Source organism: Miniopterus natalensis, chromosome 12, assembly GCF_054644295.1.
Source record: "Miniopterus natalensis isolate mMinNat1 chromosome 12, mMinNat1.hap1, whole genome shotgun sequence".
NCBI classification, from domain to species: Eukaryota; Metazoa; Chordata; class Mammalia; order Chiroptera; family Miniopteridae; genus Miniopterus; species Miniopterus natalensis.
This window is the reverse complement of record NC_142092.1, coordinates 30,087,066-30,102,003: the sequence shown is the minus strand read 5'-3', so window position 1 is coordinate 30,102,003 and position 14,938 is coordinate 30,087,066. Positions and strand designations below refer to the sequence as shown.

Sequence of the window (14,938 nt, the reverse complement as noted above, 5' to 3'; positions counted from 1 at the left end):
CGACACATTCAGAGAACGTTACATAAAACAACTTGACTGAAATGAAGGTTTGTGTGGGAGAGTAGTAAGAAATCTGGTTGAAAATGTAGGTTGGAATTAGATTGTGGATGCCTTAAAGAACTGGGCAGAGAAGAATGTACTTTGCGCCATAAGTAACAGAGAAGCTTTAAAAATTTTGGATTGAGAAAGAGCTTGTGAAAAGAAGTATTTTAGGAAAATCAGAGAGACACCAATGCTAGGCATCGTATGAATTGGAGTGAGAAGTGATAGAGGAGGAAAATAATCTAGGACTGAAGTAGTGAGGATTTGCACTGAGTGGAAATAAGAGTGGAGAGATGTCACACGAGGCTTTATTTTGGATTGGATAGGAAAGGAGGATGTGGGGCGGGGCAGAGGGCCAGGAAGGAAGGAGAGTAATAAGAGATGACTTTGAGGTTTTGCTCTTCTGTGACAGAGGAAATGAAATATTGCAACTCTAAGACAGCTGAGAACATCTGGGCTACAGTGTGTACATTTTGTTCATTAGGAATATGAGACCCAGAGAGATTTTAAAATGTGTCCAAGGTTACTCAGCTAATTAATGACAAAGGAAGAACTAGAATTTTATTAATGGCAGTATTGACAGAAATAGGTATGAAAGTGTTAGTAGCTGGTTGAGGATATATGGATATAAAATGGACATATATTTTGAATATGCTGAGTTTGACGTGACAGTGGGATAGTCAAGTGAAAATAGAAAGCCAGACAGTGGGACACATAGCTAGAACTTGGTAGAGAAATTTAAGGCTGGGATTGTGGTGCTCAGAGTGAAGAGCAGTAGACCTGAGATTGAGCCTTGGGAATTGCCTGCAATTAGAGAGTGAAAGAAGAATTGGCAGAGGAGACAGAAGGAGCAGTTAGTACGAGAAGCAAGTGGATGGGTAGGTGAGAATGGTTAAAAATGTTGATCATTGTTGGTCATCGCCAACAAATGAGAAGAATCAGAACTGAAAAAAGGCCTTAAAAATGTGTGCTAGTATTTTACCTGGTATGAAATCTAGAAAAGCTGAAGAAAAGAAAATTGCTTAGTTTCCGCATGCAGAAATAACTGCTGTTAATATTTTGTTCTTTCTAGTATGACAGACGATCTTTGGATTTGACAGTTGGCTGAACAGTGGAGACTTCTATCCAAAGCTCTTATCACTGGGACTAATGATGAGAATTTTGGGCATAATAAAAACTGGGAGGTATTTTCGACAGTGTTTGTCATTTTTCTATGTCCTTTCATTTCACACTACACAAGTATTGCTATTCCTTATGGACATTAGCCCTGCATTTGTATAATTTGAATAAGTAGACATTCATTGGTTAGCATTATATATTTAGTGATCAAGTGGGTGAGACCTGGGTGCTATTGTACTAGCAAAATCTGAATAAAATCATAAGGTATGCGTTTCTAAAAGGAAGAGAAATTGCTCTGGCTGGTGTTGCTCAGTTAGTTGGAGCATTGTCCATACACCGAAGCGTGGCAGGTTCAATTCTGGGTCAGGGCACATGCCTGGGTTGCGGCTCAATCTCCAGTAGGGTGTGTATAGGAGGCAACGAATCGATGTTTCTCTCTCTCTCTTTCTTCCCCTGCTCCCTCCCTTCTTCTCTCCCTCTCTTCCTCTCTCCCTTCCTCTCTTCCTTTCTCTAAAATCAATAAAAAGCATATCCTCAGGTGAGGAAAAAAATTGAAAAAAATAAAAGGAAGAGAAATTCTTGCTAGATAACTTAAAACTGAAGTTTAGCATGGTTAAGAGTGTTCAGTTTTGGAGAATTGGGCAAAAGAAAGCATTATCTGTTTTTGAAGCCTGTGTAGTATAGCTACCAGAGGTAGTCTAGATTGGGATAGTCCATGGGCTGTTTGTTTTGCTTGAATGCTTATTTTGATTTTTCCCAAGGGTATCTTTCAGCCTGCATTTTCAATATCAGTCCTTGGGAGTAGGGTATTCATTGTTGCTTACTAACTGATTTTAGTTTAATAAGTTCTGATTATGAAATATAATGCCACTAGGTAATATTTTTGTCATATGAAAGGTATTATGATGTTTTGGAAATCAGGGGATCAGGGACTGACTCTGCTGTCAACATAGTGTGTGATTTTGAGCCAGTCATGAAATCATTGAGCCTTATATTTTTCTTATTTAGAAAGTGAAGAATGGACTAAATCTTTTAAAAAACTCTTTATTTTAAAAAGGTGGAATCATGTAAAATGTGTATAAATTTCATAACGGTGTCTTCTGGTGTTTACCTCTATATTTCTAAATAACAATCTACCATCAATATCCACTCTCCCCCATTCTGTGTCTGTACCTATACTCTGCCCTTTTCCTCTTTGCAATGAATGAACTGTTCAGTGCCACATCTAAAACTTCTTTATCTAGTTGCCTAGAGGCATCCATCCCCTTTTGCATTCAAGAACTTTGCCATTGTATTTCTCCCTCTCTTTCTTGTAGTCTCTGTTTTTCTGTCTACTAGATCATTTCCATCAGTAGGTAGTCTGGTTGCTATTGCTGCATGACGTAACTACCCCAAAACTTGTGAACGTAAAATAACTATTAGACTCATAGTAATTCAGATAGGGCACACCAATGATGGCTTGTTTCTACTCCATAATGTCTAGGACCTCAGTTGGGAAGACTTGTTGGCTGGGGGTAACCTGAAGGTAGGGGACTAGAATTATATGGGGGTGTCTTCACTCATGTGACTGGTAGTTGATGCTGGCAGTTGACCAAGATCTCAGCTGGAGATATGTGATAATTTGAAAAACTTGCAGATGAACTGCGTAGCTTAGAAATATTGAAAAACTTAAGAAAAAGTTAGGTATGTCATGAATGCATAAATATAGGTAGATACTAATCTGTTTTATCATTTTATGATAGTAACATAAAATATACACAAACTTATAATAAAATTAAAATTTATCAAAACAGGTACACAAACACAGAAGTACACAGCACCATTTGCTGCTGAGTTAAATGTAAATAAAATAAAGATGCAGTATTAAAACATAATTGCATAAATTAACTGTAGTACATACTGTACTATAATAATTTCATAACCACCTCTTGTGCTATTGCAGTGAGCTCAAATGTTGTATCTGCTTAAAATGCTGTGTGACGCTAGTCATCTCCATGTGAGCAGTTCCTCTCTTCAGTAAATTGTGTATCACAGTAAAAGTAATCTCTTGTGATTCCTGCATAACCTTGAGTAACACCATGGGACCCATACAAAGTGCCATGTTGGAAATGCTCTTCACAAGAAGTTTAATTGCTTGATATGTACCGCAGATTGAAGTATGCAGCTGCAGTTGCCCATGTTTTCAAGATTAATGAATCCAGCATAAGGACCACTGTAAAAAAAAATTTGTGAAGCTGTTGCTGCAGCTATGTCAGCAGGCACGGAAGCCATGTACTTTTGGCTAAATACCTTTTTATCTCGTATTGAGAATGCACCTTTTATGTGGGTGCAGGATTTTTATAAAAAAGGCATAACCATGGACTGTAATATAATTCCAAAATGAAGTCATTGTATGACAACTTAAAAGGAAGGTAAAGGATCTAATGCTGGAGAATTTAATGCCAGCAAAGGACGGTTTGTTAATTTTAGTAAGAGATTTGGTGTAAAAAATGTCAAGATAATAGGAGAAACAGCTTCTACAGAAGCAGCAGACGAGTTCCTGGATGTCATTAAGAAAATCATTGAGGAGAAAGGATATCTACCTGAACAGGTTTTTATTATAGACTTAAGTGCCCTATTCTGGAAAATGCCACAAAGGACATTTATTAGTTAAGGAAGAGACATGAGCACCAGGATTTCAGGCAGGGATAGGCTAACTCTACTGTTTTGTGCAAATGCAGTCAGGTTTATGATCAGGACTGCTCCTATCTATAGTGCTGCTAACCCCAGAGCCTTGAAGAGAAAGGATAAACACCAGCTGCCAGTCTTGGTTATATAAGAAAACCTGGGCAAGAGTCCTTTTTCTGGATTTTTTTTTTTTTATGCTTTGCCCCTGAAATTAGGAAGCACCTTGCCAGTAAGGGACTGCCTTTTAAAGTTCTTTTGATACTGGACAATGCCCTTTGCCACTCCATGAGCTCAACACTGAAGGCATTGAAATGGTCTACTTGCCCCAAAACACATTGTTTCTAATTCAGCCTCCAGATTGGGGGTCATAAGGACCTTTAAGGCTCATTACATGTGAGTACTATGGAAAGGATTGTTAACACTATGGAAGAGAACATTGACAGAACATCATGAAAGTCTGGAAGGATTATATACCCTTGAAGATGCCATTGTTGTTATAGAAAAAGCTATGAAAGTCATCAAGCTGAAATAAATTCCTGCTGGAGAAAAATCTGTCTAGATGTTATGCATGAATTCATAGGATTTATGAGAGCCAATCAAGGAAATCATAAAAGAGATTGTGGATATGGCAAAAAAGGTGGTGGTTATGAAGAATTTCAAGATATGGATCTTGGAGAAATTCAAGAGCTAATAGGCCACACCAGAGGAATTCACAGAAGATGACTTGATGGAGATGAGTGCTTCAGAACCAGTGCCATATGATCAGGAAGAAGATGTGAAAGAAGCAGTGCCAGAAAACAAACTGACAGACAATCTGGCAGGAGGGTTCTGATCTCAGGACTGCTTTTGACTTTTATGGCATGGACCCTTCTATGATACAGGCACTGAAACTAAAGCAGATGGTAGAAGGATTGCTACTGTGTAGAAACATTTTTAGAGAAATGAAAAACAAAAAAGTCAGACAAATTATGATGTATTTCCATAAAGTTACATCGAGGGTGCCAGCCTCTCCTGTGTCCCTTTCTACTTCCACCACGTATTCTGCCTCTGCCACCCCTAAGATAGCAAGACCAACACCTCCTCATATTCCTCCTCCTCAGCCTGCTCAATGTGAAGACGAAGACGAAGATGAAGACCTTGATGATGATCCACTGCCACTTAATGAATAGTAAATAACCAACAGATGACATAACCTACTGTATTGATAAATACAGTACTATAAATGTATTTTCTCTTCCTTATGATTTCCATAACATTTTCTTTTTTCTAGTTTACTTTATTGTAAAAATTAAGTATATAAAACTTATCACATACAAAGTATGTGTTAATCAGAAAGAATATATGCACCCCTGTGTTCATAGCAGCACTATTTAAAATAGCTAAGATCTTGAAACAGCCCAGGTGCCCATCAGTAAATGAGTGGATAAAAAAGCTCTGGTACATTTACAGCAAGGAATACTATTTAGCCATAAAAAAGGATCTCTTGCCTGTTGAGACAACATGGAGGGACCTGGAGAGTATTATGCTAAGTGAAATAAGCCAGTATCATGTGATCTCACTCATATGTGGAATCTAATGAACAAAATAAACTGATGAACAAAATAGATCCAGAGACATAGAAGCATGGAAAAGATTGACGAATCTCAGAGGGAAGGCAGGAGAGTGGGGGGAGATAAAGCAAAGAACTTACATGCATATATGCATAACCCATGGACACAGACAATAGTGTGATGAAGGCCAGGGAGGAGGGCAGGGTAGAGGACATCTGTAATAGTTTCAACGATAAAGATAAATTTTTTTAAAAAGTATGTGTTAATAGATTATGTTATTGGTATGGCTTTTGGTCAACAGTAGGCTATCAATAGTTAAGTTTTTGGGGAGTGCAAAGTTATATGCAGATTTTTTACTACACAGGGATGAGCACTTTAATTCCTGTGTTGTTCAAGGATCAACTGTATATATTTTATTTTCCATATTACTATCAGTGGTAGTTTTGCCAAACTTTCCCCTACTATATAACAAAGATCTCCTTTAATTCAGTCTTCAATAATATTTTCCTCACTTTCTTTTAAGTCCTTTCTTACAGCCTCTTTGAGGCTTATTAGGCTTCATTAAATCTTCTCAAGACCCTTTATATTTGTGAACACAAACCTCAGATGGGTTCTCATCAGTTCCTGTCTATGCTAGAACTACTGCCTAACCCACGGGTTGTTATCAGAATTACCTAGAAGGCTAGTTGAAACACAAATTGCTGGGCCCCATTCCCAGAGTTTCTGTTTCAGTTGATCTGGAGTGGGACCGGAGAATCTGCATTTCTAACAAGTTCCCAGGTGATGTTGATGATGTTGGTTTGGGGACCAGACTGTGAGAATCACTGATGTAAACCAGGGTTGGCAGTTTTTCTAGTAAGGACTAGACAGTAAATATTTTAGGCATTGCTGGCAAGATTGTCCCTATTGCAACTACTCATCTCTGTGGTGGAAAAGCAACCAAGGACAATACAAAAATGAAGGGATTCACAAAGCTTTATTTACAAACAGGCAACTGGTTGAATCTGACCTGTGAGCATTAGTTTGCCAATTCCCAATTTAATACCATTACTTGACACATTCTCTTTCAAGCTACTCCCGCATTTTCTACTTCCCTTTAAAAGCAAAGCTCTTTGAAAGGGTTATCTGTATTTGTCTCTTCTTTTTATTCTCTCAAAAATACTATCTACTCTGAACAGGTGACATTTTAAATGTTTTAGAATTCAGAAAGTAGTGACTATCTCTGCAATGTCAATTTGCGTGTGCAGTACCACAATTCTAGTTTACATGGAAGAGGAATTGCTGATTCAAAAGTGATGTTATTAATTACAATAAATACTGCCAAATTGATCTCCATAGAAATGTCAGCTTATACTTTTCTACACCTGTTTTCAGATGGTTTGATATTTGTCAATTTGAGATGTGAAAAATAGAATCTCATAATTTTAATTTGCTTTGAATTTTTCTTCTGGGAACTGTTCACTCATATTCTGGCCCATTTTCTGTCTGATTGTTGACCTTTTACTTTGATTTGTGGGAGCTCTTTCTAGACTAAGAAAAATAGCTCTGTTTGTGAAATGAATTGTAAATATTTCCCCCAGGTTGTCTTTTTATCTTTTTAACTCTGTTTATAGTGTGATTTTGTTGTTGTTGTTGTGCATACATTTTTGGTTTTCATGCTGTTCTTTTTGTTAGTTATTCCTTTTATTACTTAAAAAAATCCTACTAATGTCCCTGCTTAACCCTGAAATTATATTTTGAAACTCTCCCATGTTTTCTTGATTTATCTGGAATTTATATTGATGCAAGGTATAGGATGGGATTCGACTTTTTTCCTTTAGATGGTTGTGTGGTTGTTCCAACACTTGAATAATCCATCTTTTCTCTGCTGCTGTGAAATGATAGTGTTTTAAATTATGTGTATAGTTGAGTCTATATCCAGACTCTGTTTTATTACAACATTGGCTGCTGTGAAACTACTGTGATTTCTAAGACAGGGAATATTTCTCTGTTGGTCATTTAAAAATTACTTTCATCAATGACAAGGGCAAAAAGAATTGCAAATGCTTCTTGTGATTGACAGAACTTGCTTAATAAGTTTTAATACCTTTCTGGATGTTTGTGTAGAGTGACAAATTCAAATACAGTTTTAAGTGAATAGGACCATCCTGTAGGGTCATCAGTCACTCACTCACTCACTCACTCACTCACTCACTCACTCACTCACTCACTCACTCACTCGTTCATTTATTCAGCTCATCAGTCAGTCACTCAAGCCACTCAGTAGGTCAGTTGGCTCCCCAGTGGGTCACTCATTTGGTCAGTCATTCACTTACTTACCTGTACACTCAAGCAATCTTTAATGAGTGTTTAATCAATCACTCATTAAATAAATCATTATGTAATCAATTATTCAATAAATACTTGGTGTCTATTTTCTGCTATGCACAGGATATAATGCTAAGATTATAATGTAAGCCATGGATATAATTTTTAATGTCTTCATACTATACTATTGGCTATATATACCACAGTGTATTTATCAGGTCCCTTTAATGTCATCTAAAATTTTTTTATTATTACTAACAGTTTCATAGAATTCTTAGATACACATCCTACTATTGTACTCTTTTCCTTTTTAAAAGGAACAATTCTGAGATACTCCTTTTTTCATATCCTTGCCAACAATGAGAATTGCCAATCTTAATTTTTGCCAGTCTGATAAGAAAGAAACAATATTTCATTTTTATTTACTTTTCTCTCATTATTAATGATGTTGACCATGTCTACATTTTAGAGAATGTTTGCATTTCTTTTGTGAAATGCCTATTAATGTTCTTTGTTCTTCTCAGTTTTTAAAAAACTTGATTATGATGTTTATAATTGTATGTAGTCAAGTTTATCAGTCTTTATTTCCTTTATTTTATTTTTTGCTTAGATATTAGGTTTGGAAAGAATGTACATATGTGAAAGATTTTTTGTATAGAAATATTTAAAGTGGATGGATTTAAAGCATACCAAAGAAATTACTGGAAATGTCCAACTTCAAATATATAAGGAGACAAGTCAGAAGAGCATTAAGAAGAGCTAACAGAAATGATTTTTAAAGAGAGTATTTACAAACACTTGAAAAAGTCTTAAGTCATTTTGAAAGAATAGAATACAAATATAAAGAGAAATGAAATAAAGGCATATATAACTCATTGCAGAAATTATTTCCTAGTAGCAGTTCTGCTAACTTGAAGTAATTTTTTAGATTTTATTATGCTTAATTTTAGTTTCCTTTTTAAATTTTTGAGCATATGTTTCCTTGTGGTCAATTTTTGTAAATATTTCATATGTAGTCAAAATATATTTTTGGTGGAAGTTTGTAATATATTAGTCATTTTTCTAGTGGATTGTTTGTGTTTTATTAGTTTGTGGAGATCTTTGTATATTGGAGGTACTCCTTGTTTGACAAATGAATTGCAAATATTTTCTTTCAGTCAGCCTTTTGGTTTTGTTTATAATTCCTTTTCTCTAGAGAAATTGAAAATTTAATAGAATAGTTCTTTATTGTACAGGTAAAAAACTTGATTGATTTCAGTGTCATTAACATGTAAAAAGAGGCTTGTTATATAAGATAGTAGGGAGAAGAGCAGAACATGGGGAACTGGACAGTACATGTCCTGCCTAAGGCATTGAAATTCAAGTGGAAATAAAAACCATTTTATTAGCCAAAGAAAATAAAGACTCAGACAGCCAATCTGTGACTTTTGTTATATGGATTTGAGGTTTTTCAGTTTGCATAAGAAAGTTTTTCCATTCCAGGTAAAAGTCATATCAGAGGTTCTTTCAGTATTTTCATTCTTTTATATTTTACATTAAATATTTAATTTATATATACTTTATTTTTATATAAAGTATAGGTTTAGCATGTCTTCTCTAGTTATACTATCAGTTATGCCAGTGCCTTTTGTAAACAAATATACTTTTTCTACTGTATTAAAATATTGTTGTATTAAGTTCCCATTATATCCTTGGATTTATTTCTGGATGCTGTTTTGGTCCACTGACCTGCCTTTGTGTATACCAGTATTATTTTGGTTTTAAATGCCTATCAAATACATCAAACAGAACTTAACAGGATCTATATTTTTTTTAAAAATTCATCATTTTCCTTTAGTTTTGCTTATAGGGGATATACATGTTTATATGTAATAAGTGAGATTCTTGTGTTATCCCAGGCACTCACTATTCCTCTTCATTTATCCAAAAAAGGGTTCTTTTATACTATTACAACTTTTGTAAGTATATTTGAGATGAAGAAAGAGTCTGTATGCACAAGTAACAAAAGATTAGCAAGTAACAGCTGCTTTTTGTGTACCATCTTTTGATTTAATCACAATCACAGGGGACCTTTTACTTTAGTAGACACTTAGAAGTTTTGGGTAATGAAAGTATGTAACCTCTCCCCTCCTACAACCAAATTACTTTGGTTATAAAGCATTCAAAACCACTGTCTTTACAAAATTTATCCCCTGGCTTTATACTAAATGTGCTTGTTAGTCTCTACCATTTCTGACTTTATAAAATTTTTAACCTAATGTTTATATTCAGTTGAAGTGTGCAGCATAAGAGATTAGATGGTGTGAATATAAGATAAAAACATTTAAAAAGCTATCTCTTTTTTAAAACTTTTTCCTGCCCTGGCTTATGTTGCTCAGTGGTTGTGTTGGCCTGCGCACCAGAGGTAGTGGGTTCGATTCCCAGTCAAGGTCTCGTACCTGGGTTGCAGGATGCAACCAATCGATGTGTCTCTCTTACATAAATGGTTTTCTCTTTCTCTTCCCCTCCCTCCCTTCCACCCTCTCTAAGAAAAATCAATGGAAAAAATATCCTTGGGTGAGGATTAATTAAAAAAAAAACAGTAAAACTTTTTTCCCTGTTATATCTAGAATCTATTTTTCTTTTGCCATGTGAGGATGACATTCCATTTTTGACAAAACGGGAATGCTCACTCTCTTTTAAAGACCATACAAAATATATATTGAGGGGGAAAAAGGAATACTTGGTTTGTTCAGTTTAATGCAGTTAAGATTAATGTAACTTAGTTTTCAAGCAGAAATTGAGGAAGAACAAGTTCTGAACTAATTAGCCAGTAGAACTGAGATCATATCATGTCTCCTTTTCTTCTATTTAAGTAATAGTATAATTGTATAGTATGGCAGTTGAAGCTTATGTTTATGTCCTACCCTTATCACCTGTCACCTTCTGTGTGCTTTAGTAAACTTCTGTTAGTATTTGCATCTCTACCCGCTGATTCTGTTTCTTGGAACTGTAGGAAGCCATGCTTCCAGTGCTTGTGGCAGGCCATAATTGTTGTGGAATTAACAGTACTGGGAGCAGCAGCCCTCACTCAACCAGTGACTTCCAGGGGTTGGTACAGTATGAATTCTACTACAGCTGATCCCCCGGGTGGCATAATTCTGAGACATGTTTTATACTGTTTCCTAGGGCTTTCCCAAGGGATTGAGCCTACTGTGGTAGCTGGTTTAAGAGTGCTGTTTTATTGGCTGCCTTCCCTTCCCTGTATCTCTTCTCTATTTCCTTGTTCATGTTACTTGAACCTCAAAACTAATGTTGTTTTATTCAAATCCTGTACCAGGTTTTGCTTCTAGGAATATTTAAACTACGACAGCATGTCTTTGGTAGTAATGTGACCAAACTTCAATGAGAAGTTTTATTTTTCCACGGCTTCCTTTTTCAACGTATATGAATTACCATACATTTTAACTCTCACTGCCAATATGTTTGGGGGAAAAAGAAAGAAAAAGCCCCAGCATTGCCTTGTAAAGGGTAAAGAGAAGGGAAAGTGCTAGTCTTTGGGTGAGATTATCTCAGCTAGATTAGATTGTCTCATTTAATCCTTACAATAACCCTATGAAAGAGTAGCTTATTTTTTAAAAAAGAAGTTAGGAAACTGAGGCTCAGAAAGATTAAATAATTTCTTCAGAGTAAGAGCATAGGTGTCAGGATTCAAAACCAATTCTATTTCAGCTTGGATCCTAAACTAAAGGCTACATTCTTCCTTTTTTGCTTTTCATTTTAGTATAATTTTTTCTTAAAATACTCTTAACATACAGAAAATTAGGAAAAATAAAATAATTCATTTACCTGTATTTGCCATTCATCTCTAATAATTTGTTGGCCACTCTTTGCTTCAGATTTTTTTTTTTTTTTTAAGAAATAAACATTATAGATACAGTTGAAGCTCATCTACCTATTCCTACTCCTTTATCTCTCCCATTTACCTCACTAGAGGTAACCACTCACCTGAAGTTAGTATCATTTTCATACATATTTTAAACTTTTACTACATATATGTAATCATAAACAATATGGTATTAATAAATTGAACTTAAACTTTAAATAAATGATATCATGCCTAAATATCAATCTATAAATTTTTTTAATCCCCACTTATTTTATGACATTAATTTATCCATATTTTGATACATATACCTCTGGTTCATTCATTTCAATTGATGTATGGTATGGTATTCTCATTGTATGAAATTCCACAATTTACATAACATTTTTTTGACTGACGAACATTAAAGTTATTTGTTTTTTATTATTACAAATAATGCTACTCTGAAAATTATGCATTATTATATTTATTTCTCTAGAGTTATATCTAGAAATGGAATTGCTGGGTTGTAAAATAGGTATTAGATTAATTAAATGTAGCCTAATTGATCTTCAAAACTAGTTGTCTGAAGGATTCTTCTGTTCTACATCCCCTCTATGGCACTTGGTATTTTCAGACTTCTTAATTTTGCCAACCTGAAGAGTGTGAATTAGTATCTTATTTCAGTTTGTATTTTATTGATTACAAATGGGATTTACCATTTTCTTTTATGCTTATTTATCTGTCCACATTATTTTCCTTCCACTTCAGATGAAGAGCTTTTGAGGCAAAGGGCTATCTCTTTCTTTTGGAAAATGTTGAATGCGTTAAGGAATAGGAGGTAAGTTGAAACGAGGCCGTTGTTATAACGATATGGAAACAGAAAAGTGATGGAATGCATTTAGACTAAAAAATTTGACATGAACAAATTTTAAAATTCTAAAATTTCTCATAAACTAACAAATATGGTACATTTATGTTTTATCTAGGTCTTAGCTGATTTACTCCTAAAATATCTCTGTAAAGACAGGGGAAATATATAAGTCTATATGGTATAATGACATTTTACTTTGTTTTGTCAAAAATTCATAAAGTAGCATTATATATTTTACTGTATCACCAGGAAATTTCTACGTCACAGATGATTGTGGTGTACTTTCAAAAATAGTCTCCTTTGTGTTAACATTGATTTTAAGTTTTAAGTGATTTTTTCTGCTTTTAATTTTTTACAAATAATAATAGAGAATCATGGAAACCAGCATTCACTTAAGGAAAATATAGCTAAATTCCAATGAAATAATTATAATAAAGTCTAAATATTAGCAATTAATACAAAAAATTTATAAACTGTATACCAAAATTGTTTTAAGGTTAGCTCAGAGGCTAATTAATGAAGTAATTTTTATTTTTAAAATTTTTATTTCAGTTAAAAAAATTTTTTTTAATCCTCACCCAAGGATATGTTTATTGATTTTTTTTTTTTTTTGAGAGAGAGAGAAACATAGATATGAGAGAGAAACATTGATTGGCTTCCTCCTGTATGTGCCCCGACCCAGGATTGAGCCTGTGACCTTTTTGGTGTACGTATGACAATGCTCCAATCAGCAAAGCCACCCAGCCTGGCTGAAGTAATTTTTAATAGTATATAATAGAAAAATTCTACTTCATGAAAGGGATGACAGAGATAAAAACTAAGGGAAGTATTGCTGACACCAGAAAATGTGTTTTTAGGAAAGGGTCCTTTTATATTTTAGATGAAATGAATAGTAAATCCAGTTTCTTAAACTGCCAAATAACTTAACAGTAGGTGAAGCTAAAAAATAATTGATATTGCTTGGCCAACATGGCTCAGCTGTTGAGCATCGACCTAGGATCCAGGAGGTCACGGTTCGATTCCTGGTCAGGGCACATGCCCAGGTTGCAGGCTTGATCCCCAGGGTGGGGTGTGCCGGAGGCAGCCGGTCAATGACCCTCTTATCATTGATGTTCCTGTCTCTCCCTCTCCCTTCATCTCTCTGAAATTAATAAAGATATATTTTAAAAAAACATTCTTTAAAAAAAAATTTGATACCTTTCGTAGTTTACTTTTCAGCTGTCATTCCTCAAGTGTTAGCTGAGCCTTTGTGGAATGTTAGGGATACTGAAGGACAGGTACATTAATATAGCACCTGATACTCTAGTTCCTAGCCAATGTTTGTCATTACCGTGGAAAATTATATTTGATTAAAAAAATCTGAGACCTTTTTTTAATGAAGCCTTTAAAAAAATTTTTTTTAAATGGATTTGAGAGAGAGAAACATCAATTTGTTATTCCACTTATTTATATATTCATTGGTTACTTCTTGTATATACCCTGACTGGAGATCAAACCCACAACCTTGGTGTATCAGGACGATGCTCTAACCAACTGAGTTACCTGGCCAGGGTCTGAGGCCTTTTTTAATACAGTAGTTGCTGAAAAGTAGATCCATATTCTTATCACTGATGATTTTTGTTAAAGACATGATGTTCCTATTATCATCGACAAGAAGCTCCAATTGGACTCTGCCCTTGTGCAATTCATGTTATGTAACTTTTTCTTGGCTGTGCCTTCACTTGGATGTTTGATTATAGTTTAGAGAGGTATTGCATTAGATACAATAGGCCAAATGTGCACTTGAAAGTATGTGTGGGTAGCCAAATAACTGGTAGAAACCAACTAACCTGAAGTAGACATGAGAATAGGTAAAGACAAGAAGAGTTTGTTTTGATGCTAACAGGTATCTGGGGGAATATGTGTAATATATATGGGAAAATACTGAAGGAAATACTAGCATATGAATCCAGTAATATTTTTAGAAGAATAATGAATCTTAACTGTTAGTTTACCCCAGAAATGCAGAAGTAGACATCTCTGGGTCATAAGGCAGTTCTATTGTTTATTTTTTTGGAGGAAACTCCATACTGTTTCTTAAATATACATTTAAGAACACTCTTGCCTTTACAACTGAGCAGGATAGTTAGGCTTCATGATTAACCAGTACTTTCCCATGGAAGAATATATTCACTATTAACTCACGTGAAAAAGTGATGAAGAAATGAGACCAACTCTGGGTCACATTTCATTCTAGACACACCAATTGTGTCTACCCTTCCCTCCAGCCCTTCCAAGCTCAACTGCCCTATATACTTCCCCTGCCCAAGGAAACTACAGACCACAGCAGATTAGACCAGGAGAAGGACCACTGCCTGACAGTGACCACTTTTCTCTACTTTCTTTTTCCATTAGAGATTTTTAATTTAATTGCCATTATGAAGTTTACATCAGTTGAAATGCAGAATTTTATATTTTTCATTTTTAAAAAATTTTTGGTCGAAGTTCCATTTCTGTTGTTGCAAATGGCAATATTTTATCATTTTATTGTTTTGT

The 14,938-nt window shown here is 34.9% G+C and overlaps 1 protein-coding gene across 3 annotated transcripts in view; it reads left to right on the top strand.

Moving 5' to 3' along the window:
- The window catches only part of JAK2 (Janus kinase 2), an 85,988-nt gene that overhangs the window by 4,254 nt on the left and 66,796 nt on the right, over nucleotides 1-14,938 (top strand). The window contains exon 3 of one of the 3 annotated variants that reach the window (XM_087822677.1): nucleotides 12,301-12,370. The exons of 1 other annotated variant lie outside the window; for it this stretch is intronic. The gene's annotated coding sequence lies outside the window, so the exon portion shown is untranslated. Of the gene's footprint in view, nucleotides 1-1,114; nucleotides 1,227-12,300; nucleotides 12,371-14,938 lie in introns of all 3 variants that reach the window. One more of the 3 variants, XM_087822676.1, reaches the window with a different exon arrangement.